Source organism: Perna viridis, chromosome 10 (assembly GCF_037379345.1).
Source record: "Perna viridis isolate PV_CMFRI_1.1 ecotype Kerala chromosome 10, ASM3737934v1, whole genome shotgun sequence".
NCBI lineage: Eukaryota > Metazoa > Mollusca > Bivalvia > Mytilida > Mytilidae > Perna > Perna viridis.
Genome location: NC_142454.1, coordinates 32,092,571 through 32,117,235, shown reverse-complemented (window position 1 = coordinate 32,117,235; position 24,665 = coordinate 32,092,571). Strand labels below are relative to the sequence as shown.

At 32.4% G+C, this 24,665-nt stretch overlaps 1 protein-coding gene and 1 long non-coding RNA gene across 3 annotated transcripts in view; one reads left to right on the top strand and one right to left on the bottom strand.

Moving 5' to 3' along the window:
• LOC148605418 (protein NSUN7-like) overlaps positions 1-19,469 on the bottom strand; it is a 64,469-nt gene extending 45,000 nt beyond the window's left edge. The window contains exons 1-2 of one of the 2 annotated variants that reach the window (XM_088548071.1): positions 19,323-19,469; positions 13,300-13,411 (exon numbers count right to left, since the gene is read on the bottom strand). The gene's annotated coding sequence lies outside the window, so the exon portion shown is untranslated. The remainder of the gene's footprint in view (positions 1-13,299; positions 13,412-19,322) is intronic. The other variant, XM_088548073.1, reaches the window with a different exon arrangement.
• LOC148605419 (uncharacterized) lies at positions 15,626-18,410 on the top strand. Its single transcript, XR_015915810.1, has 3 exons — positions 15,626-15,758; positions 16,744-16,936; positions 17,820-18,410. It is a non-coding gene; the product is annotated as an uncharacterized LOC148605419 (long non-coding RNA).
• Positions 19,470-24,665: the final 5,196 nt, after the last annotated feature.

Here is a 24,665-nt window from a genome sequence, read left to right as displayed (position 1 = left end):
CAGGGAACAACCTTCACTGTACACGCCCATTAACTAAACAATCCATATGTTTGCACTTATTTTACCACAAGTCGGGAGGGATATATATATAGTGATAGGGGTGTCCATCCATTGATCAAAAACAATTTGGAGGTTTAATGGTGTATGCTATCAAATGGGGGAGTGGGAGGGGGTCAAGTTAGTGAGCTTTGCTCATAAATTTTTTAGTGAAGGTGGTTGAAATTTTAATAAGGCCTAAAAAAAATTTCGTGTTTCTGGTAAAATCTTCAAAACTTCAGTTTTTTTTTTTTTAAATTAAAAATTTTGCAGGACCTTGAAACCTACCTGTTTTGCTGCCTCTATTTTGACGCCGCTGAATACTAAAATTGTCACAACCATGACCATGTTGTTTCATTTTTTTATGAATTTTGAAGCTTCGCAATGGAATGCATGGTGATTCTTTAGAATTTTTTATTTAGGCCTAATAGGTAATACATTTTATAGTGACATTCAAAATTTCTCTAATATTCTATATTAAAGACTAAAAATCTGTTTGCAAAGCTCACTTAAGATACCACCCCCCCCCCTTTCCCAGTGACCAAGTGGTAAAAAAATAAACAAAACCATCAACATGATCAAAATGAAGTTGATGTTGCTTTAGTTTGATATGCAACCCAAATATATGGCACGCCTATGTTAAGTTTTTGTCAAAATATCAAATAGCTGTGATGAATAGTTGCAGAGAAATCTGTAACAAAAAAGTTGTGGGCAGATAAACAGATGGACGTATAACATATCATTATATATTTCTCTCTCAAAGTAAGGAGATTATGTAGACAGACAAACTAACAGACTCAAAGATCACTATAGGGTATATACCTCCCAAAAAGGTGGGGGGATAAAAAATATTTTAATGGAAAATCTTTAACTGAGGTGTTATGAATAAACCATATACCCAATCTTATCCAATTCACCAATTTAAAGTACAAGTATATGACTATATAAGAATCTGTTTGTGCATGTACATGTATAAGAAGTTATGACTCAACTGTTCCTCATTCTCAAAGTTCCTGTAAAAATAATGAAAATCCCCTAGTCTTCAATGATACAAGTTTCAAACAAACACTGTATAAAAAGCCAACAGGTCAACAATCACCCCTCAAAAACTCTGAAGTCATTCCGATAAAAAGTTCAGATAGTTGTTGTTTTTAATGTAGGCTAAGACTCTTTCTGGATTTAAAAAAAATCAGAGCAATAAAAATTGGTCTATTCTGTAACTACAAAGATAAAGGATTAGAGGCATTAGGCCATGATAATGGCCCAGAAACATCATCTCTGTTGCAATAACATTAACATTTTCCACATGCACATCCAGAAAACTACGTCAATACCCAAGAAACAACTTTATATTTTTACATATGATAAACTATGTAACAATCAATGTATTTACAAAATATGGAGTTTCCTTTGGATGCGGACTTTATTTCAAATTCTTTGCCAGAAATATGACTAGACTGTGACCAAAAGGTGAAAAAATGAATAAAACACACTCAATTTGGTAACTTAAAGCAATTATCATGCCCTTTGGTTAAGAATCTTCAAAAATCTTTGCTTTTCTTCAATTGCTATTAAATTCAAGTATCAAAATTCATAATTCATCCTTTGATGATTAACTTACAGTTGTATTTTAGGCCAATCAGACCCCTTAATGCTCATCCTCCTTTGATGACTATCTCATATCCAATATTTTAGGAAACCACTTAACTTTTCACAAATGGTGCTATCATTTTGGGTAAAAAATGGGACCATTATGGCCATACAAATTCAAGTTGCTCCTTTGATCTCATTTACCACTTCAAAAGTGTGTATCATTTAAAACTATAAATAAGCATTTTCAAAGTTTCACTGTGAATTCCCAGGACTATTTTTCTTAAAGGTGTGTACTACAACAGATCTAAAGCTTGGGGAATAAGGTTTTTGATAATGGTACAATGATAGTAGTTTTTTATACAGAAGGATCATGATTAAATAATGCTAACAACCAGGAAGAAATAATGTCCATGGGAAGTTTATAACAGAATGGTTCCAGGTTATCATTTCCTTACTTTTTGTCAAAACTTCATACAAAATTAATACAATTTTCAAACAAAAAAAAAGAGGTAATAACCCCAGGACCAATGCCCTCCTTGAACTGCCACTGGTGGAGAACAAAAATTTCGTGATTTTTAAACAACAGGTCAAAGCAAGAATGAAAATTGGCAATAAAATATAAAATTCAAATAAAAAACCTGATGTTCTTCAGAAAGAAATCCATAAATGAATTACGATAAAAAAAAATAAAACACTTAATACATGGACTATCTGGGTTCCAAATCAACACTGGTCCAATATGTAAGGGAACCTCCAATTCTGATGCAGGACCATTGAATTTTCATTTACATAGGTCATGGACCCACCATACTGTACATTTACTCTTACAGAGGACATATGTCACTTTCTTCTTGTGGACCTTACATTAAATTTTAGGATCGATGCAAAAAGTCCAGGACCTGAATTCTTGAATATATTTTTGAACCCATGGACTACAGTAGCAGTACCATGCATTTTTTTATTATTTATAACCATACTTTGTTTGGGTTTATCAGTATATTAAACAGGGGGTCAACTCAGCAACTGCCTTTAAGTTTTATGTTGACCAATGAAAAGTGTTCTTACTTAACTATCAAACATAGTAGTGAACCATCAAAAAGTGGCTTCAGTCTTCGACAAGTTAGAATTTTTTCCTTCATAAACATATGCCTTCCCCCACTCCCAAGTTCAAAGGTGTATAACTCCAACAAAATTCAGTGGATCACAAATTTCCGGTAATGTGCACAACTGAGTATCATGTTCCAACTACCTACAAAGTTTCATGAAATTTGGTCCAGTAGATTCCAAGTGTGACAGACAGACAGGGCAAACACAATGCATCTCCCCACCAAAAGTGAAGGAAAGGGGGGGAGGTGTGAGACACTTTTAGAAAGATGCAGCATTTATCTCTCGACAAACTTTGTTTAGTTTACATCTAAAAAAAGTCACCAAATGTATTTTCATCATCTACCATTAGTTCTTATTTTTCTGTCTTACAGCCTACTTTTAAAGTATTCATATATTTACTGAACTTTGAAGACAGATTCCATGTTTTATCTTGAACATTACAAAGATATACATATTGATATCATTGATTGCAAAAGAACCTAATATCAACAAATAAATATAACATGGGAAACATCTTTGTTTGCCGTAACTCCTGTTTGTAACCATGTAATTCACAGAAATTGAATTGACTTCGATTGGACATAACATTGGAGTATCTACATTTGAGTGATCCAAGTAAAGAGCCTTATAAATTATTCTACAAGATCGCGATGAAGTTAAAACGTAAGGTGGCAAAATATTGACCTCGCTGTTTGCTACCATGTCTTATGTACATGATTAATTTCTCCTAAACATGTAAATAAAAGACGACTAGGATAATTTAACCACGGATCAATATCTACCGGCTTTTGGAATCTGCCGTCAATTGACTTGAAGTGGATAATTGCTCCTTTGCGAGACTGGATACTAGGTAATGGAAATGTTTAGCCAATAAACACATCGATTAAATGGATTAAAATCGAGACACTCTAGCTAATCAATGGGTGCTAGACCAACCCAGGCTAAAAATCACAGTTGCTAGACATTTTTGAAGCTGTATTCATCAAAGTTCCTTGGATTAATTAAACAGAGCACTTTAATTTAATTCCTAAGGCAAAAATCTAGTTCTAATCTGATGAAAATGTGCTTAGATAGGTAAACTTTTAATGAGATCTCCTACCATAGGTTTCCAAGTGGGACATTGATCATGCTTTTACCGATATGAAAACTCTTAATATAAAGAATGATTCTTGTAAGAAGTCTTAGGGTTCTAAAAGTATCAAAGTAAACAGCTGTATAAAAGGACATAATAAACATATCTCTGTTTGATTTTTTAATGTTTTGATAAAACTAGGAAACAAAGCCTGAACTTCAGTGAGCAAGCGCACAAAGAGAACATACTCTCTCCCTACTTAAAGGGGACTTAAATCTTGTTTAACTAAAAGTTGGATAACTAGCAGCCCTTGCAGTGATCAAATATTAAAATTACAATGATACAAAACCTGCCTTTAATATTTCAGCAATATCTGTCCAATAGTTCAGGAGAAGTCTGTTGGGCTTACAATAATTCAGGTTTTCAAAAAGTAAATCCTTGAAGTTGGATTATCTCCCTTAGCAGATATCAAACAATACTTACTTTCTTTCAAGCACATTTACGAACGTTGTCTTACCTTTCAATAAAATGTCGTTAAATTTAATTGAGTAGTATAGGCAGACTTGGGCTATATGAGGACAGATGGTCAGACAATTCTGTACAGAATACACTAAGAAATATTCACACCAAATTTGAAAGAAATAACATTAAAAATAGCATTATTATGTCTAAAATGGGCAATAACTCCAACATGGCTTAACATGAAAATTCAACCAACCACAGATAAATCTCATCATGCTAACACTTTTACCTCTTCAGAATTTGGTAAAACCCAACAGTTTTGGAGATAAATGCTAACAATTTCTGATTGACCCCTATGTTCTATTTTTCTATTGCAGCCAAGTTTTTTTCTAGATGGATCAAAATCCCCACATCAGTTCTATGCAGAATACTCTAAGAAACATTTACACCAAGTTTGGTTCTAATTGGTCCAGTAGTATCAGAGGAGAAAAGTTTTGAAAAATTGTGAAAGACAACAATGGATGCCAAGTAAAGGCAATAGCTCACATGTCACTATGGACCAGGTGAGCTAAAAATGCAAAAGATAGAGCTAAGTGGAGAACCTTTGTAGCTTTAAACTTCTGTGGTTGCTTTTAATATTTATTTCACAAACTGCTGTCATGAATATAATTTCTTAAGATTAACTGAAAAATGCCACAATAACTTATTCTTAAGATAGACATGTTAAATCTATTTAAGTCCAGTGATAAGGCATTTAGTGCAATTTTCATGACAACATGTTCCATTAAAAATCATCAGAGTCATTCTTCAATTTTTCCTGTCATGCTTAAAGGAGGTTAATTTTGTAAGGATATTAAAAGAAAACAAACAAATTATTTACTAATAAAACATAATTTTCTACAAAAACTTCACTGTTGACGTAAAAGATTTCTTATCAGTTTCTAAATATACAAGGCTGACGAGAAAATATTAAAACTGACATTCTAAATCAAAACAAGTCAGTAGAAAAGGGAACATATGGTGAAACACAACAAATGCACTATCATATAACCTCTATAAAAATTGTACTATCAGAGATCATTAAAGATCTTCAATAAATGTAAACACACCGTTAAGAAAGCTCTGAAAGGCCTGACAACAAAATAATAAAATCCATGGTCACAGAACAATGACATTTCTTCAAAATAAACTAAAAAGTCAACATGTGACATGAAGACACATTAATAATGACCAACATCTCCTGGCTATGGACAGGCACATGTCTGTGGTGGGGTTAAACTAGTTTTATCATGCCTCAACCCTCCCCCTTTAATGTAAGGTTGAAAGAAAGGGAAGATTAGACTGGTCCAAAACCTTATTTTTTAAGTGACCTCTGAAATTATAGGATTCACCTGGTATGAGACCTCTGATGATTTACACAGATACTTAAGAAGGTAGACCTAGGGTAAGGGACATAACTCTTGAAATCAGTAATATGTTTGTATCATATTCAATTTCACCAAAGCCTATGAAGCTTTCATTTGATACAGAATGAAATCAATCTGAGTTACTTTGATGCCAACATTACACAAACATTAAAATGATTTGTAAGAGTTATGTCCCTTACCCTAGGTCTACCTCTAAAGCTGAAGAAACCAAAAAAAAAAAAAAACAACCCTTTTTTTTCCGACGCAGTCAGCATAGCTTTGCTTTTTATCCTTTGACCTAAAGGGTGCTCTTCTTTGGAAATGAAAGTCACCTGATTGCAGTTCTTTTTCCCAATTGGCCAAATACTGATAACTTAATGGTGTTCAAAGAATCTGTATCGAAATTTTGGAATTTTGCAATCGAAAAAACTTTATGGGAATCTTAAAAATTGTGTGCCATGTGTCATTTTCTTGTAAGAAATGTAGAAACTTAGAAGTAAAAAAGAAAAACAAAATTTTACAGCATTGGCTATCGTTTTTTTTTTTTTTTTTTTTTTTTAAGATAGTACCTGTTTTTTACCAGCATTGACCTTTGATCCTTAAATCTCATTTGGTCTTGGACACTTCATTCTTAGAAGCAATTTCAATATCTTAAAGTTCAATCAATATATACATTTGGTCTTTGGCCAGTGCAGTGCAATTCAAACTGTTAATAGTCATAATTATCTTTTTAACAAACAATTTAAAAGTTCAAGTATGTCCTACCATAAATAGTTTATAAAGCCTAATGCCATTCAAAACAGCTGTTCGGTCAATTCAGTTCATTAGAAACATGGTCTGGTCAATGAAGTTCAAAAGCTTCAAATTATTAAATTTTATTAATCACAGATTTTAAACTATAACAAAGTATAAAAGGTAAAACGCCATGAGTAATTAATAATATCAGATTAATAATGACTGATCAGAGATTATTATTTTGGTGACTTACAGAACTAGATGGTAATTCAAAGAACTGCAATATTTTTACTGACTTCTGATCTACATTCAAAAACCGCTAACTACCAACCTTTTTTCTCTGAGATAAGCAATAAAAGTTCAAAATAAGTTCAGATTTGGGCTGAACAAAAATGAGTTTAAAATTGCATATAGTAAAAAAATAACTTAGTAGAATACAATGATACTCAGAATTAAATCACACATATCAAAGTATAAGAGTGCTGACTCAATGTAGATGATTTTGAAATGATTCCAAATTGTTACTCAGACCGACAAAATATTTTTGTTTTGTTAGAAAAATAGACCAGAAACTTCCAAAAATTGTATCAAAATGATTACAGTCAAAAAAAAAATTCTTAGTTGACAACTTGAATGTTAAGTCAAAGAAGAATTCTCTCATAAAATAAAAGGCCAATAAGAACCTACTGAATGACTGAAACTTGCCATAGACACATTCAGAGTTGTCAAAAGATTAATGTTCTTTGAAGAAAATTTTCATGAATAATATTTTTAGAGGATAAAAGTACATTCTACAAAAACGAGGAAGAAAAATCTCTCCCCTTCCCCCTTTAGGCCCTCATTATCTCATTATCAATTTTTAAGCAACAAGTGATAAATTATCTCAGACACAGGAAAATAGCAAAAAAAAAAAAAAAAAAAACACAGCTTGAAAAAGATAAATGATTGAAGAACCAATACAATATGTTAGATAAAACAGTATTTTGGAATACACAGGATAAGAGATTTTTCTCTCAAAAAGGCCTAAAATAATGTTTCGTTTGTTTCATAATACCACGCTCCCAGTTTTTAGTAGAGTTTGAGCTGCTTTGTTACTTTGTATGTATTATTTCAGTTACTTTACATCCTTTGTTGTGATTGTCTGTTTTCTACAGGGATAAAAATTAGCAGTCGTCCAGTAGCCCATGGCTACTGGATATTGAGTTGGGCTACCACTTTTGGGTAAAATTTAGTTGAACATATAGAAAATATTTTTGAAAAATATGGTCTGGGCTACCAGCTTGCATTTCCAAATTTTTACCCCTGTTTCCATGTCTAGTCTTTGTCCCTGGAATACATTCTTTTGATTTCCGCTAGAATCTTAGTTCCCTCGATTATTCTTCCTCTATACCCAGAAAACTTCACTAGCGCTTTGACATTTTAATTCTTTAATCATCAAAACTGTTCAATTCAAAGCAAATATCTTGTTGTTATGAACTTGATAACCCCATTTCAATAAAAATTTCCCTACCAAATTTAAGACCAACCTAAAAGACAATATCAAGTCAAGATATCTATAGGGTTGGGCTTATTCAAAAGTATAAACACTTATTACCATGAATCTATGCCAACAACAGTATATTTTGCACATAGAAAATTAGGCCACAATTACTGTCGTTCAGACACCATTTACAGTGCTCTATTTATTTCCTCCCTTTACAAACAATTCTTTAAGATGAAACTTAAACACAAAAATGGAAATACAGTAAAACTTATCTAAACAGAACCACTTTTAGACTTCAAAACTTTAGACAAATGTTTAGTTTACAAAATTAAAAAAAAAAAAAAACACTTTAAAAATAAATAAAGGACTTTAAAAAGTGTCTGGTTTAGACAGGTTTTAAAATATTTAAGAGTAAAGTTAGGTCTGGTTTCACTGTATATTTTAACATCAATCATTATCACATGAACTTCTTACTTTCTTAATATCTGTGTCAAGTTTGAAGTTTTAGCTTCCAGCCCTGAAATTTATATACATAATGAGATTACGAAATTAAATATTTAATCACAATTAAAGGATATTCAATTACAATAAAGAGGGAAGAGAATTAAGTGTTTAAGTAAAACAACTAAGGGGATTTTATGTGTTTGGGAATATTATTCACCTAATCTGACTTTTAAAATCTTTGGATACAGGGATCATGCAAAACAAACACTAGAAAGGTTATAGAGTGCTTTATATTTACAATTTGAGAAAGTTCTTTCGATGAATTTGTATAAATGTACGTTTTAGTCTGTCCATCCTTTAAAACATAATAATATTGTCACAGTAGATTATGAGTGCAATCCCTTAAAGAGATGTTTATATAGTCCAAATTTTTCATGCAATGACCGATACTGAGTGTTTGCTTTCAATGGTCAGGAACCATCATCTGTCATAGGTATGTTAGCAGGTAGGGTAGCTTGCAAGAAGCAGGAGCTGGTTAAACTCCCTAAACACCAGTGTTCAACCACTGTTTTGATAGGCGTTCAGGTTGTTTGTTTTTCTGTGTGTATTTTGAAATTATTTTGTGTTGTATTGTTTGCTGATCATGTGTTGTCCTAATTGTGTTCCCAGTTTTGTCATGTCCAAGGAATTTCCATTTATTTTCATCTTCAGAATTCCTAAAATTTTCTTCTTTTATCCATCATAGATAAGCTTTTAGTATACAAAAGTCTTAGACAAAAAGCACTTAAATCACTTGAAGTAAAGTTTTTTATTCACAAGCTAACAAGCTATTTATGTGTACTTTTCAGGTCAGAACCAGAAATCTTGAAATAGGGGGTAAAGATTGTCCAGAGGAATTCATTCCAGGCCAATTTGCTCATTTTTGCCCAAACTTTGCATGAAATTCACAAAATCTTCCAAAAAAGTGGGGTTGAACCATCGGAAGCCCTCCACTCGACCCGCCATTGCTTTTCCTGTTCTAAAGTTTAGGCTGAAAATATTTTATTAGAAAGAGTATAAAGACTTATATTCAATTCTACAGTAAAAACTGTCAAGTGACCTTCAAAAGATAAGTAAAATCATTGTCACATAAGACAGGGGGTCTTAATACAGGCTTAATTTACATAAAGCACACTTAATAGGGGTTTAAGTTTGTCATGGTCCAAGGTCTTCGACCTTTAAATTCTGATCTGGGACCATTAAAATTACGTTTACATGGGTTATGGATTTTCAACCCTTTCAACTGACTCTTCAATATGGACTTTTGCTTTTGCTCAAGTGTATCTTTGATTCCAAACTTTCAAAAGTCCAGGACCTCCCACTCTTCAAAATAAATTTTAATTCCTAATGTAATATATTCTAATCATAACCTTTTCAAGACAGGTTATTGCTGAATATAAGTGGTCATTAAGACAGGATTGACTCAGTATTTTACTTATTGTACCATGCTAGACTTCTTACAATTGGGCTTCAGGAACAGTGTTATGTTGCTACAAGATTGAAGTCAACACTACAAATGTTTTATGGTCTTCATCATGAACTCATGGGTTAATATGGTGTCTATCTGCACCATGAGAAACGATTTGTTCCTTGTTTCATGTATTATAGTTTCCTTCTTTGTCTCCTAGACTTGACTTTTTATGAGCAACTTGGTGGGTCATTCTAGAAAAACACAGGATGCTTACCCTACCAGTGCACCTGGTCCATGTCCTCAGTACACTGTACAAGTTACTTTAGTTGCTTTGTACGTATTATTTTTGGTTATTTTTATGTTTTTTGTTGTGTTCGTCTGTTTCTCTTGTCTGGTTTTTGTCCCTTGATTACATTCTTTTGATTTCTGCTAGAATCTTGGTTCCATGGATTACTCTTCCAATCATTCTTGCAAATGTGACTTGTAAATAGTACAGTTCAACTTTACATTCGACAAATACTGAGAAACTTATCAAAACAAACCACTTTTATAATAAGAGATTTATATATTTCTATATTAGGAAATATGTGGTTTACACAGGCTCAAGAACTGAAACTGTTATGAAAATGACTATTAAGTGTAAGTGTTTGTAAGAATCAGGCAAAATGGGAAAAATACCCACCAATCTGACAATAAAATATCACTGAAGAATGTTTTCTATATTTGAAAAGACCATTATTTGATCTCTGCATCACTGGCTTTGCTCAGAAATTTTTCAATAGAATGTAAAAAAAAATGAGCTTTTTGACAGTTATCTGCCCTTGAAAGGTTTATTTTCCATGCATTTCAATGAAATTGTAACTCAATGGTCCAGCATGATATAGGAAATCCTGTCTGTTTTCCTTGATTCTGATGATGAAGATAGTCAAATTAAACCATCAAAATAATGGGTTTTTTTCATAACATGTTTCACCTACTGCCTGATTCTTACAGATACTGACACTTAATCAATTAGTATCTGGTTTTGACCAAATTCGAGTTCATTGAATACATGTTTCTCTGTATTGAGCATTTACAATTCTGACTCAGTCTTACAGTCTTTGTGAATTAGGTTTTTTGTCATCTAAGAATCAGGCAATATGTGTATAAGGTGTGGCACATGAAGGAAAAATACAGAGATTTTATTGCATTAGCCATGTATGTATACCTCATAACCTCAAGAAATTACTGTCAAAGTGTTTGTAATGAATGCCTTTTTAAGATATTGATAGGTCAAATTTAGTTGAAATGCACAATGGAAAATTGCTGGGAAAATTTTTTCCTTATATAAGCAGTCAAAAAAAAATATGTCAACAATGCATCAAGTTAAATTTAAATAGCTTTTCAGTTGTTTTCTAGATGTATTTGAACATGTTTGAGGCAAAAAGGCCAAATTGGGAAAAATGATGTGCCACTCAATGCCTGATTCTTACACAGAATAGTACTGTACTTACATACGGAACAACTATTTGAAGTGTTAGCTAAAACATGAACATAATTTTTCCCATCTAAAAACATATATCATAACATAATAACATGCATTAAAATGTATGACATAAAATAAAACTTAAAGATTTGAACAACTTTTTGAACACTAAATAGCTTGATAAATTTTATTTAATATGGAAATATTCCAGGATGAATAGAATTTACACTTCTCAAATGATTTATATCATTAACATTTTCAAAATTTCTATCAATACAGCTTTTTCAATACCATTTCAAGACATGCACTTTTGTTAAAATATATTTAAATATTCCATTTCAATATAAGACTTCTCTTTCATCTCTCTGTGTTAATTAAATTTCTCATTTACAAATGTTATCTATTTCAAACTTTCTGATTATATTAGGATTATAAGAATGTAATGAAGCTTCTGCTCACTGCAACTGTACAAAACATGATGGAATAAATAAAATAAATTTAAAAATGTCATACTGAACTTTTAATTAAAAATCCAACTTGAAACTTCCAATATATGATAAAGGTGAAAAAAAAATCAAAGTTCTGGAACAGCATGTCAGTCTGACATCCATTTCATAAACATCGAAATGTACAACTTGCTGTCAATTTCACAGTTGAAATTGACAACTGTAATGATGTCTTTTAAAGCTAAACATAAGCTTAATGACCCATTCTAATCCAGGGGAAAGAGCATTATTTGATTTCATTAATTCTTTGTAGTGATAGCTCATTAATCAAAAGATGCTGCCAAGTAAATCCTATTTTTGCCTCTAATTCAGTCATGGAATGCAGTGTGAAATCCATTTATTAAGTTTTTTTCGCATTTTGTTAAGGTCAGAATTTTATTTTATTAGATAGAGTATGTTAGGAAGACTATTTTGTTGTGACAAGTATATTCACAAATCATTTCTTTACCAAATTAACTGCATTAGAAAGTCACACAGAGGGTTTAACTTTTAATCCAAAAAGTGAAAATATTCCCAAGTAAAATTGAAATTGACCAGGCTGTCTGTGAGGCCTACATGTATCATGTGTAAAAAACATTGATTTGACTGTAAAAAGAAATGAAAAAGGATATTTGAAGTCTTTGTCATGAGACAATTCTGGAATACAGAGAAATTGTACTCTGTGTTTAAAGGCACTTCTTTATCTTACTATAATCAACTAATGCATCAGTAATTCTATAGTTTTATTTTGTAAGGTTTTCTATATTGACTTAGTTATTGGTCCCAGGCTAACCATATTGAACTGAGGCCTAGTCAAAGTTTAATATTTCTAGCCTCGGACCAATAACTCAGCCAATATGGAAAACCATATGCAATTACATCTTTATTGACTAACTAGCCCAACACGTCCCTCATACTAGCCTAGGCCAATATGGATTTTAACCAGGCCAATATAGCCAATTGGAGGGGTAAAAGCCATATTGGATGGCTAAATCCTGTATTGTACAACTTAATCCCTTATTGGTGCACTATTTTATCTTATATTGTATTGGCAATTAAAACCATATTACGCCTATATTCGAAGGTAGTCAATAAATAACAGTTTTTGCCCAAAACAGAGTCATTCAGTAGCCAAACATGTAAATTTCCAAATTATCTCTTATATGTTATCAATGTCACTTATTTTGCATTAAAATCATATAGAATATTAATAGTAAGGCAGGCTTAATTGATGAAAAAAAAGACTCACAATTCCTAGCAGTAATGAAAAAAAAAGCTCCTCATTTCTATGGCATTTTTTGTCATGATGTTTTGCATGATTGCTTTTTATTACTTCCAATAGCATCATGTTTACTCATCATTGTCTTAACAAATTTTAGTAGCCTTTTAAGAACACAATGAACTGGTTTTTTTTTCTCTCATGGAACTAACCTCAGTTATAATGCACAGCTTTTTTTTTAAACACAAATATTTTATATACTACTTTTGAAAATCAGTCTTTTCATCTGATTAAAAAAATAAAAACCTTCTTATTATCTTTAACTAGCAAAATATAACTTACCCAATAACAGACTTTTACTATTTTTTTTTGTTTCCTCTAACTTTCTCTCACAACATGGTACTGGACTGCTTGTGTTAGATGCTGATTCCTGTGGTTTCTTTAATTGTTGAACCTTTAAATAAAACAATATTTACACATTTAATTCTGAACCCAATAGCCATTGAGGTTCAGTTAGGAAAACGAATTCCTGATATTAAAATTGAAATTTCTGTTAGACTTGGCAGCACAGATTTTTCATCTGTCTGACAGAATGGCATAATTTGACTTTTTTCCTCATACTAAATGTTCAACAAGAAAAAAGTGAAAAAATTTCTGTAAGAGTGGACAAATTTGGTCTGAAAATGCCCACAGTCAAACATGACTCTTCTGTTAAAGTTAATGGCAAAAAATGTATGAAGTAGTCAAATGTAGAATTAAACTTTGAAATATTTATGTGTTATCTGGAAAGCCAAAATCCCTTTAATTGTGTGCATTAATTATTCAAGTCAGTTGAAAATGTGAAAATGATATATAATGAAAATTTAGTGAGCATCAACCATCAGACAAACATTCAAATCAAATTTCAAAATCAAATCTTAGAATTTTATGGAAATCATATAACAACAGACAGACAGACAAGCGGTATACCAACCAAAATCGTCTATCAAAAATAGGTTCATAAAAGTCAGAAAAACTTAAATTTTAGTCACTTAAAGTGTTCAATTAGAGACAAAATTTTTTTTAAGTCATTTACTGTATAACTAGATCTCTGTCAATGTCAAACCATAATTACATAACCACTATGGACTTGTAATCCTAGGTTACTGTTTTTCTCCATTAAAAATCCAGCTGAGAGTATTTAATAAGTTCCCTAAACTGAGCCCCTATTTGAGTTAGTAAATAAAAAAACAAAACCTGTGATAACAGTTTCATTCATACAAAGCTGTCCATTTCACTAGAACTTGTCAAATCAGTTTCCGTCATTCACATACCTGTAATACAAACGTTTGTTTACATCTTGTCTGATTTCAATGAAATTTGGTCATAATGCCATTTATTAAAGAAATAAAAGACCAATCAATTCTTTATCACTGGCTTATCTCATTCTGTCAGCCCTGATAATGAAATAAATGATTTATTTTTCATTTTCATCAAATTTTTATTCAATGATAGATGAATATTAAATGGTTTGGAGTAATTGACTTGACCAAGTATTTAAATCATGTTGATTCACATTACTTGTCAATGAACACTCTATTTTGAATGAATAAGGGTTTTCTCAAACCTCAGGTTACTTATAGGTGAGGTTTCCTCAAACCTCAAGTTACTGTACTTTTAGGTGATGGGCCTATCCTTTGATCTGTATCATAGGACTTAGTTACTTTAAATGGAAACAGAATTTACCCTCTAAATTCATGTTTTACTATTTTCATACTATATGATAATGGGGTATTAAAAATACACAACCACATTGCAAAAATTGGAGGGAGGGAGGGAGGTACAACATAAAATGGCCATAGCCTATGCTTTAATAATTTGATCATACTAAAATTTGAACTTGATCTGTGTTTTATGATATTAAATAACTATAGAATGTTTGAAAAGATCCTTCAATAACTTCTAAATTTATCATCTGGAAACCATCAGACAGACAGACAGACACACAACTTTTCAGAGGGTAAAATTAACTCCCCTTTTTCTCCTACCCTACACTTTCCAATACCTCTAGATCCACACCTGTGTAACTTGCATAGAAATGAATTATCAGGCACAGTTGCAACATATAGTTCAATATAGTCCTTATATAATATGATTTTTGGCTATACCTATAATGGATGGAGCCCAATGTGTGCCCTCAAACTGTTTCTTCTGAGATTTTAGCTTTACACATTTCTACTCAGCCAATAATTTCCAAATAATTACTAAATAAATAAATGAACATAAAATAATATCTATTGATGTATTGTAAGACAAAAGGGCACCTCCACACTTGCACAATAGTCTCCTTCTAATTCAACAAATTTCATCTATATTATCTGAAACTTAGATGTAGGACTGGTATTGAAATACAAATGTATATATGTGATCATTTTTTCTAATTTAAACACATTCAAAAAAGCATACATATAATTTTTTTAATTCAAATAAAACAAATACTAAGACCTAAATTCTAAGAATTTATAGACCATATATAAAAAGTATTATTCCACATAGGACAATTATTGAAGTGTTCTTTAGCTCTAAACAAGCAAGAAATCTATCAGCAATGGCTCCCTAGTGATACCTCCACTTCATATCACAATATAAGGAAAATAAACAACTCTTGGTAAACAGGAAGTTATTGCTGAATCTTTCTGAAAATGGATCCCAACATTATCAAACCTGTATGAAGAATGTGTTAAAATTTGAGTAGCTGCTGAAAAAAACTGAGAAGAAAAAAATTGTCATGAACACATGGAAACATGGAAACACAGATAAAGGTAAAACAGTATACCCCACGTATCCTTCAAGATTTTAATCTATTTATCCTGTTGATCTTAAATATGAAAAAACATATGTCACAATATTTCCTGTTGAGCGAAATTCTCAGCATATTTTAAAGTTTGCATATAACCATACAAGGGTTCAAATTAATGGAGGTCCAAGGTTCAGGACCCTCAAATTCTGGCCTAGGACAGTTTCAAGCTTTCCTTTGAAACAGAATGAAATCAGTCCAAGTTGCATATTATGTGTGAAAAAGTGTTTCCAGTAGTTTCTAAGGAGAAGGTTTTTGAAAGTTATAACATAAAAAAAAAGCAAAAATAAAAACATCCAAAAAGGACAATAACAATCCTTTCGTCCAAAATTCCCAACCACTAGCCCGAATAATTGAGGACTGTATAGGATTCAACTAGCCTGAAACAAGTAAAGTACATATTATTTCCCTACCCTGAATCAATTTTTACTAACCCTGGGCATCCGGGTAGTGGCTAAAGGTGAGCACTGCAATAATCCAACATGGGTAAACAAATTATCACCAAAATTTGACCACAGATATACCTCATCAGGCTTGACAGTTTTATCCATTTCAGACTTTTGTTAAACCTCAGTTTTGGAGATGTATGCAAAAAACTGTTTTCTGACCCCGATGTTCAATTTTTAGTACCATGTTTTTTCATTAATCAAAAATCCAAATGATCATATTATGCAGGATACCCTAAGAAAGAATCATACCAACAATTATTGAATTCTGTACAGTAGTTTCTGAGGGGATCATTTTTTAAAAAAGAAATAACATCAAAACCAGTAAAAAAAAGTCCAAAAAGAGCGGTAACTCCAACAAGTATCAACAGATTTTCACCAACATTTGACTACAGACAGATCTTATCATGCTGAACACTTTCACCCTGTCAAAATTTGGTTACAGATAACGATTTTTGAGATATATGCATAAACTGCTGTCTGACGCCAACATTCTATTTTCAGTTAACAGCGACCATATTTCCAACAGATCAAAAATTGAAGTATAAACTTGGTGCAGGATACCCTAAATAACAACCATGCTAAGTTTCATCCAAATCCATTCAGTACTTTCAGAGGCGATGTTTGAAAAATTGTTAATGATGACAAGGATGACTGATGCCAAGTGATGCCAATAGCTCACATGGCCAAATGCCAGGTGAGTTAATAGACATGTAAAAATAAAAATCTCAAAAAATTTTGTTTTCAAGGCAGTCTATGTATACAAGAAAATTTTTACAAGTTCTTAAATAATTGTATAAACTAAAGTCTTGAATAATAAAATTGATACAGATCCAAAACAAACTAAACTTTTTTCATTCTTTGTTTTTTTTTTTTTTCATTTTTTAAATAAGAACCTGAGAAACTTGACATGTTTTGACTACCATTCTTTTTTCTATTCCCAATATTCAATTTAACGAAAACATGATATAATGATCTATAAATTATCAATTTTCTAATTTGCAAAGCTTATCTCCTCAACATTTTCAGTAAATTGTCTTGCAAAATGAGACATTTGTTTAATTAATTTTCAGAAAAATAATTTGTCAATGCATTGGCTTGAAAATAGCTGGCATTTGACGTCAAAGTTTATTGACTAACCAATACAAAGATGAATTGAAGGAAATTTGCAAATTGATAAAATTTCTATACATTCAAGTCTAAAAAAAACACCATTTGAGAACAATTAGTTCTGTAACAACATGCTACGTTTTCTTTGAACTGTTCAGAGTTAATTGTCAATATCCTTTGAAAATAATATGGTTACTACATACACAAAGTAGATTTTTTCCACAACTGGACAAGGGGAGGTAAGCCAGCCAGTCATTCAATTTAGAAGTATTCGTGCATGCATTGTTAAGTTGTTAGCAATATACATGTACTTGCAGTGTTATACAAATCAATTTAATGAACGACCTTAATTTAGCCTTTTTTACTAATTTCATTCTAAAAAAAATGTCTGTCTCCAAATCTGAACTTTGTGCAAAAAATAATTCTATAGCACATGCTCTTACAGTCACTTGTTCTGGTTTCTGTTTCAGACAAAATTCTGGAACACAACGAATAAAAGACTTTTTTTCCGGCAGATGCATTTCTGACACAGTAATTGAATATTCATAACAGTCAAAATGTGTTTTGCAACCTTGTCTGAATGGTGACATTACCCATGGCACAGTCCAGCACATTATTGGAAACACTAACTGGCACACTGATTCAGTTGCTGCAAATGTGCTAGCAACTTTTGCACAAAGTTGTGGAAAACATTTCATCAGGGGAAGACTTTTTGTTGCCCATATGGACAAATAGCGATTTTTTTTAATTATACATGAACTGGTGATGTCTATGACAACTGGTTACCTTGCCACCAGATTTTTTTTGTCATCTCCTCTTGGTAAAATTTCAAGATCAAATATCCAAAGGACTAATATAAGGGCACATAAGAGATGATTCCTGGGGCAGAGTTTTCTATTCCTGTGTACTGTATGCATGTGATATCAAGGGTGTAGCTAGGGGGTGCAACATGTGCAATTGCACCCCCCTTTTGAAAAAAAACCAACTTTGATTTACATCTTAGCCTGTAATTAAAGAGAAATCATACCAGATAAGTAAGAAGTAAAACTGCTTATCAGTGATCAGTTTGCACCTCCATTCAGAAAGCCTGGCTACTGCCTTGGACATGTATTTCTTTCTGAACCCCTATATTTCTCAATGACATATTTTTCTTTGCCTTCAGAATTGTTGGAATTATTTAAAGATATAAATCCACAAGCACAAGACCTTACATAATGGAGAAAAGAGGGTCAATGGAAGGAAAAACTATCCATATATAAGGGAAAAATTATCCATAATATAATATAGTCTGTATTATATAAATGGACACTATTTCCCACCCATCTTTTCCCCATTATTTAACGTCATTTGCATAGGGTCATATATGTTAAAATTTGGTACTGGGGTGTGGCTGGAGCTGGAAAAAACACCCCCATTCATATATTTGTCTGGAAGAAATACATACCCATTCATATATTCTACTACTGTGTACAAGGGACTTTATATTACATTCCCTGTGTGTACCTAATTATAACATCTTTTTGAGTTAAGAAACAATTTAGGTTTCAAGCAAGTTGCAGAAAAGCAATAAATTATACATCTGATTGTAGAAAATTGTAGAAAAATGACCCATTGATAAATGACAGCCAATTGACATAGGAAAGTGAAAAATTATGATCCAATAATATATTTCAACTCTAGAAAAACGGATCCATTCCAGTTGTGCCTATCATGTTAGTATGTATAATCAGGCTTTTTTGTCTTGATTGAGTGATTTAAAAAGACCGAAGACTCTTCATTGTCATTTGCAAAATTCAATTTCTAAGCTTTATAAATGTGGATTGTATACAAATACATTTTTGATATAATGCATCAGCTATCAACATCCATTCTGGCCTATGGCCGTGGTTTTACAAATTTAATTTATACACTTTATAGTCATGACAGTTTCCAAAAGCAGTTACTCAATTTTCAACTGAAATCTTTCCACCTACCCTGTCTCACAAGATCTTCACATTCAAAAAAGATTGTAACGTGGTGTTAATATTGTTAAATCCTATACAACTTGAAAACTTGACGTCCAGTCGTTCTTTTTCTTCCACCATAGACTGTTTGTGACGTCGTGACGTCGAAAACAAAGATCCAATATGGTACAGGAAATGAAACGGATCCGGGCATGGCCAGTTGTAAACTAAGAAACGGAAAAAATCATAAACTCATCACAAAACAAAACGAAAAGAAATGAAACTGAAGTAAACTGTAATGAAAAACACCAAATCAAAGCAAGAAAAATGTAGACTAATTTTTGAACAGATTATATATGCTAACACTTTTATTCTTAGCAACTTTGGCATGCCGTTTTTGTACAAAAATAAATTTCTTTTTGAATTCCTAGATCTTTAAAACAAGAAGAGACTCACAGAAGTACTGTATGCATCTTTCCTCAACTTTGACTCTGAATATGTAAAAGAGGTGTATTTAGTTTTTGAGTATATCTTACAGTGAAACCTGTCTAAACCGAACCCTGAATAATCAGGAAACCTGTCTACACCAGACAGTTTTGATGGTCCCTTAATTTCAATGTCATTTGAACCTTTGTAAACCAAACAGTTATCTAAATTGAACCTATTTCAAAGGGTTTCAATTTAGACAGGTGTCACTGTCACTGCCCATTCTTTCTGCCTGTGAAATTTCACCCAAATCCATATAATGCTTATAAGGGGAAACTTGCGCTAACAATTAAAACGTTATCATTTCGAAACTTTAATTAGAATACATGTATCCCCTCTTAATTGCACTTCATCTGAAAATAGTTTCTAGTAGTCAATCTCTACTAACGATGCCTTAACTTCCTCAAAATACATCGAGCAGTAATATTTATTCGTAATAGGGATATTGAGCTTGAAAAAGATTTGAACGGAGAGACGGACTTAAGAAAAATGAGTGATTTTGTCAATTTGCATGCGCGTCAAACTTAGTCATGAAAGTTATCTTTTTAGTAAATAGTCTTAAGTGTTCGTTGATCGTGCTGTTAATTAATTCATATACTCTCACTCTGAAAACACATAAATGGGTACGTGATAGTATAAGCCTAGCTATAGTATACACAGTTTTGTTTAATAAGGAGAATTTTCATGTGTTAATATCATGGAGTCTGATCCGATGTCTTTGAACAGGTTCATAGTGACGCGGTTAAGTCACAAAGAGGAAGCAAATTACACAAAGTATAACGCTGAACTACAAAGATCAGCCATCAACATCTGTCCATCAACATCGAATTCCACTACATCATTGACATCCTGCTCAATATCGGCAAGGTGAACTCTCCACTGATACATATATTCAACGCCAAGACAAAAGTGACAGTTGTTATCTTCCTCGTACCATTTACTAAGACTTAGGCGAATTTGTTCAACCGAAAATTCTCTGAATGGGCGATTGGGTCAAGAGAAGGAATTATGGACTCAGGAGGAGGGTCCAATGCATGGATTAGAGTCACTTCCATTTTGCTAAAAAAATATGTTATCCTTATGCAAAACTTGGTCAAAATTGGCATATGATAGCCTGGAACAACCCTTTTTGTTAATTTAGGTAGAAGATAAGAATTGATAGAGAAGCCACCAGAGCCTACATTTGTAAAGCATGTTAGCATCTAAAATTATCTTTAACGCCGCCACAGGAAAAATACCCCGCTTTGGTTCAAATGCAGATACGTAGGTCCCAAAAAGTTCTACGTTTTCATCCTGATGGATTGTTGTCTCTTTTCACTTAATATACACCTTATCTATATTCCTGTTATTTCTAATATCAAGGTTGCCTAGAAGTTATTACGCCAAATAAACGATAAACAAATGCAATAAGTAGATAAACGAACAGATATGGCGAAACGCGACAAATGCATCAGCGTATAATCTAAACACAAAGATATAAAATACCTAAAGGTATTCAACAAATGTAAAAGCAATGAAAGACCCCGACATCAAAAGTAATAAAATCCACGGGAAAAGAACGATGACACTTCTTCAAAAGTAAAAAAAAAGTAAGATAACGACACAGAGACACACATCAGTGACCAACATCACCTGACTGTGGACAGGTACACGTCTGCGGCGGGGTGAAACTAGTTTCAAAAGGCTTACACCACCCCCTTTAATGTAAGGTAATAAAAAGAACTTAAACAACTTACAAACACTCCATAAAATAAACCCAATAATACATCCAATTTACTCCACGGAATACGTCAACATACACCCTAAGCAACGCTTGCAGTTACCGAAAGCTAGCTCAGAACATATTAAAGAGTACAAAACTATCAGAATTACCAGCATCATATCTGTGACTACAGATTTTGAGTTCATTGTAGTAATGTTAAGTACTAAATATTCAGGATCAGTGCTCACTCATGAAGAACTGAAACTCGTATTGGTAGATGTAAGCGTTACTGTTTAAATTGTACAAAATAATAAAGTTAAGGATGAGCGCCATTTCTTAACTAAGGGATGAACTCTTTCAGTATATTTTTACCACTTGTCAGAACTTTGGTAACCTATATGAATATTCAATTTTTTTTTCTGAAGGGGACTGAAGAATATTTCTGTTATCATAACGTGATGATTGGGGATTTTTAACGACCTTGAATACCAATACAGACCTCTCACGGTTGATGTTAGTGGGCTATTAGAACCAACTAGTGTTATTGGCGGAGCCCAGACTTCGGGATACCTGACCGAAGAACTCAGTCAGAGTATGTCCTACTAGCGGCTGGGCTGCTGTGTAGACGCTCTGGCCTACTTCCAGACCCCAGGAGGATTTGGGAGCACTTCCCCACCCTGTCTTGGAAGTACGTCTACGGAAGAGTGTATCATAACATGACATCAACGAACTAATTATCACTTTTATACATCTTAAAAGGCGAAGAGCAATAAAATTCAGAATATTATTAATTATTTAAAATTCTTCAAGGAAAAATTACTGTAATGAGTAATGACTTTTTAAATAAAACATTTACTTTACTAGTTATCAAATTCATGAAAAAATCATTAATTGTTGTAGGAAATGATGTTTCCCAGAAAGATACAAAAATTCAAAGGAAGGTAATAAATTTACTAAATAACCTGTGATGGTAATAACAACGACATTCCTTCAATCATGTCGGTCAAACATATTCTCAAAGTTAAAATTAATGCAAAAACATGTACAAATGCAAAAAACTCGAAAGAACATTGCCCTTTCAGCTGGAATTTTTGTATTTTTTTAATCGTGAATCGTTGTTTTACCACAAATTCCCTAAAATTACCATTTTTCGAGATAAGTATACATAATAACAAATCAAACGAAGCATAGAACGCTGAAATGGAAGGAATTAAAGTTATCTTTCTTTTACCACATTTGCGGAAATTTTTAAATATTGTTTCGACAAATGGTTTTCGACTGAATTATCGAATGACCTTGACCTTTGACTTTGGAATCTAGTGTTTGTACATGTAAGTAGCAACTGATGTAATGATCAAGAATATATATGGTTGCTAGTATTTTTAATTTTAGAAAATGGCCGTTGCTATGACAAAAACACTAAAAAAATCAGTTTTGGGACGATAACTCCTACAGCGTTGAAAATACTGAATAACTTCACCTCTATCTCTTATGGTTTTGGCTCTGTACATAATGTTTTTAAAAAAAAGATTTATGGGCGATAACTCACTTATAGTTGTTCGTAAGGTTTTGTAATTGATAAAATTATTGTAGATCATAATAAGGCATAATAAATCATCTTTTTTTTCATTTTATGTTTGCTAATAGTCTTCGAAGAGTTAGGATAACAAGGCTCAAGGTCATCGTAGGTTTTTCGAGTTGTACATTTTTGGAAACACCATATGTCACGTAGGATGAGTGGTGAAAGTATTATATTTCTACGCCTGACAGTTTTCGTAACAAAACAAAATTGACGGACACTGATTTCGGTTAAAGTTAGATAACTCATACAAGGAATAGTTTGATCGCTCTGACTAATGGGGACATTTCTTTTTGGCCAAGTACTAGACAAACATTATGCATTTTTCAGATCTAGAACGGGTTTTCGGTATTTAGACCAGAATAACAAATCAGTGTTAGGGGAAATAACTCAAAGCGCGTTAGGTCTCACTAACCACTTCCGGGTCAAATGGCCACTCCCCCCCCTTATGTAGTACCAAAAACACACTGAACCTAGACATATGCATTGTAAGTGCATTATTTGTGTGTATTATGATTAAAAGTAGTCAAAATAAAGCTGAGAATGTATACTTTAAAATCATATATGTAATTAACTACAAAAGTGTATGAATATTGTTTACATGTGTGAGTAATATGCCTCCATGCTGTCAGTTAGCAGAACAGGTAAAAATGTGGATTTTCAGTATTATTTATTCAAGTAAATTTTGTGAAGAATTTCTACTATCATCGTACCATTAGCATAATGATTTTGGAAGCCTTATTTTCCAAGCTTCGCAACGGTATGCAGCTTTAAGATGTCATTTGTCCTGGGAATTCACAGTGAGACTTTGAAAATTACTTTTTTAACATGTAAAGTAATGGAAACGTTAGAAGTGGTTAGTGAGACCTTAAGTGTTAATAACACGCAAGTCTGTAACGCATACTCCTAGTGATTTAGATCTATAGTTCGAAGTTTCGTCACAATGTGTCGCATACTTTCCTCGCCAAATCTTTAAGAATTTACAGGAGAAAAAAAATATTCTAAAGAATTACAGGAAGGTCCCCCTCCCTGTTGGGGTAAGACCTTAATTAATGATAATAGGTGAATAGTTACGATACATTTGTTGAACAGTGATTTGAACGGGTTTTTTTGAAGTTTAAGTATCCAGTATTAAGTTGGAACGGTCATGTGATCGGTGTTACTACACAACAAAGAAACTGATTAATGATAGTTACTTCTCTGTAGAATTTTTGACTTTGAAATGGAACGTACTCGAATTAGTTATACCGTTAAGAAGTATGTCTGTAAAATATCTACCTCATATAATTTCTACGTTTAAGCCGCTTTAATTTATCCGGCGATGCAAAGACAAATTTTCTTTCCTAGTTCTTTTATCTTTTTTCTATTATAAACCATAGCGAATCTTTCTCTAAAGAAATTGTTCTGATTAATTTGGTTTGAATGTGCAATGATTCAAGTATTGCTATTTGTACATGTATGTGTTAAGAAACTATGTATATCATCAAAGCTAGGTGTATTAAAGATTGTATTTGACACAAGATCTGTAGGTGCTCTAGAAACTCTTCGTGTTGTACGTGTCTTCTTCCTCTATGACTCTGATGGTCTTCTGTAAGTCACCTGCTGT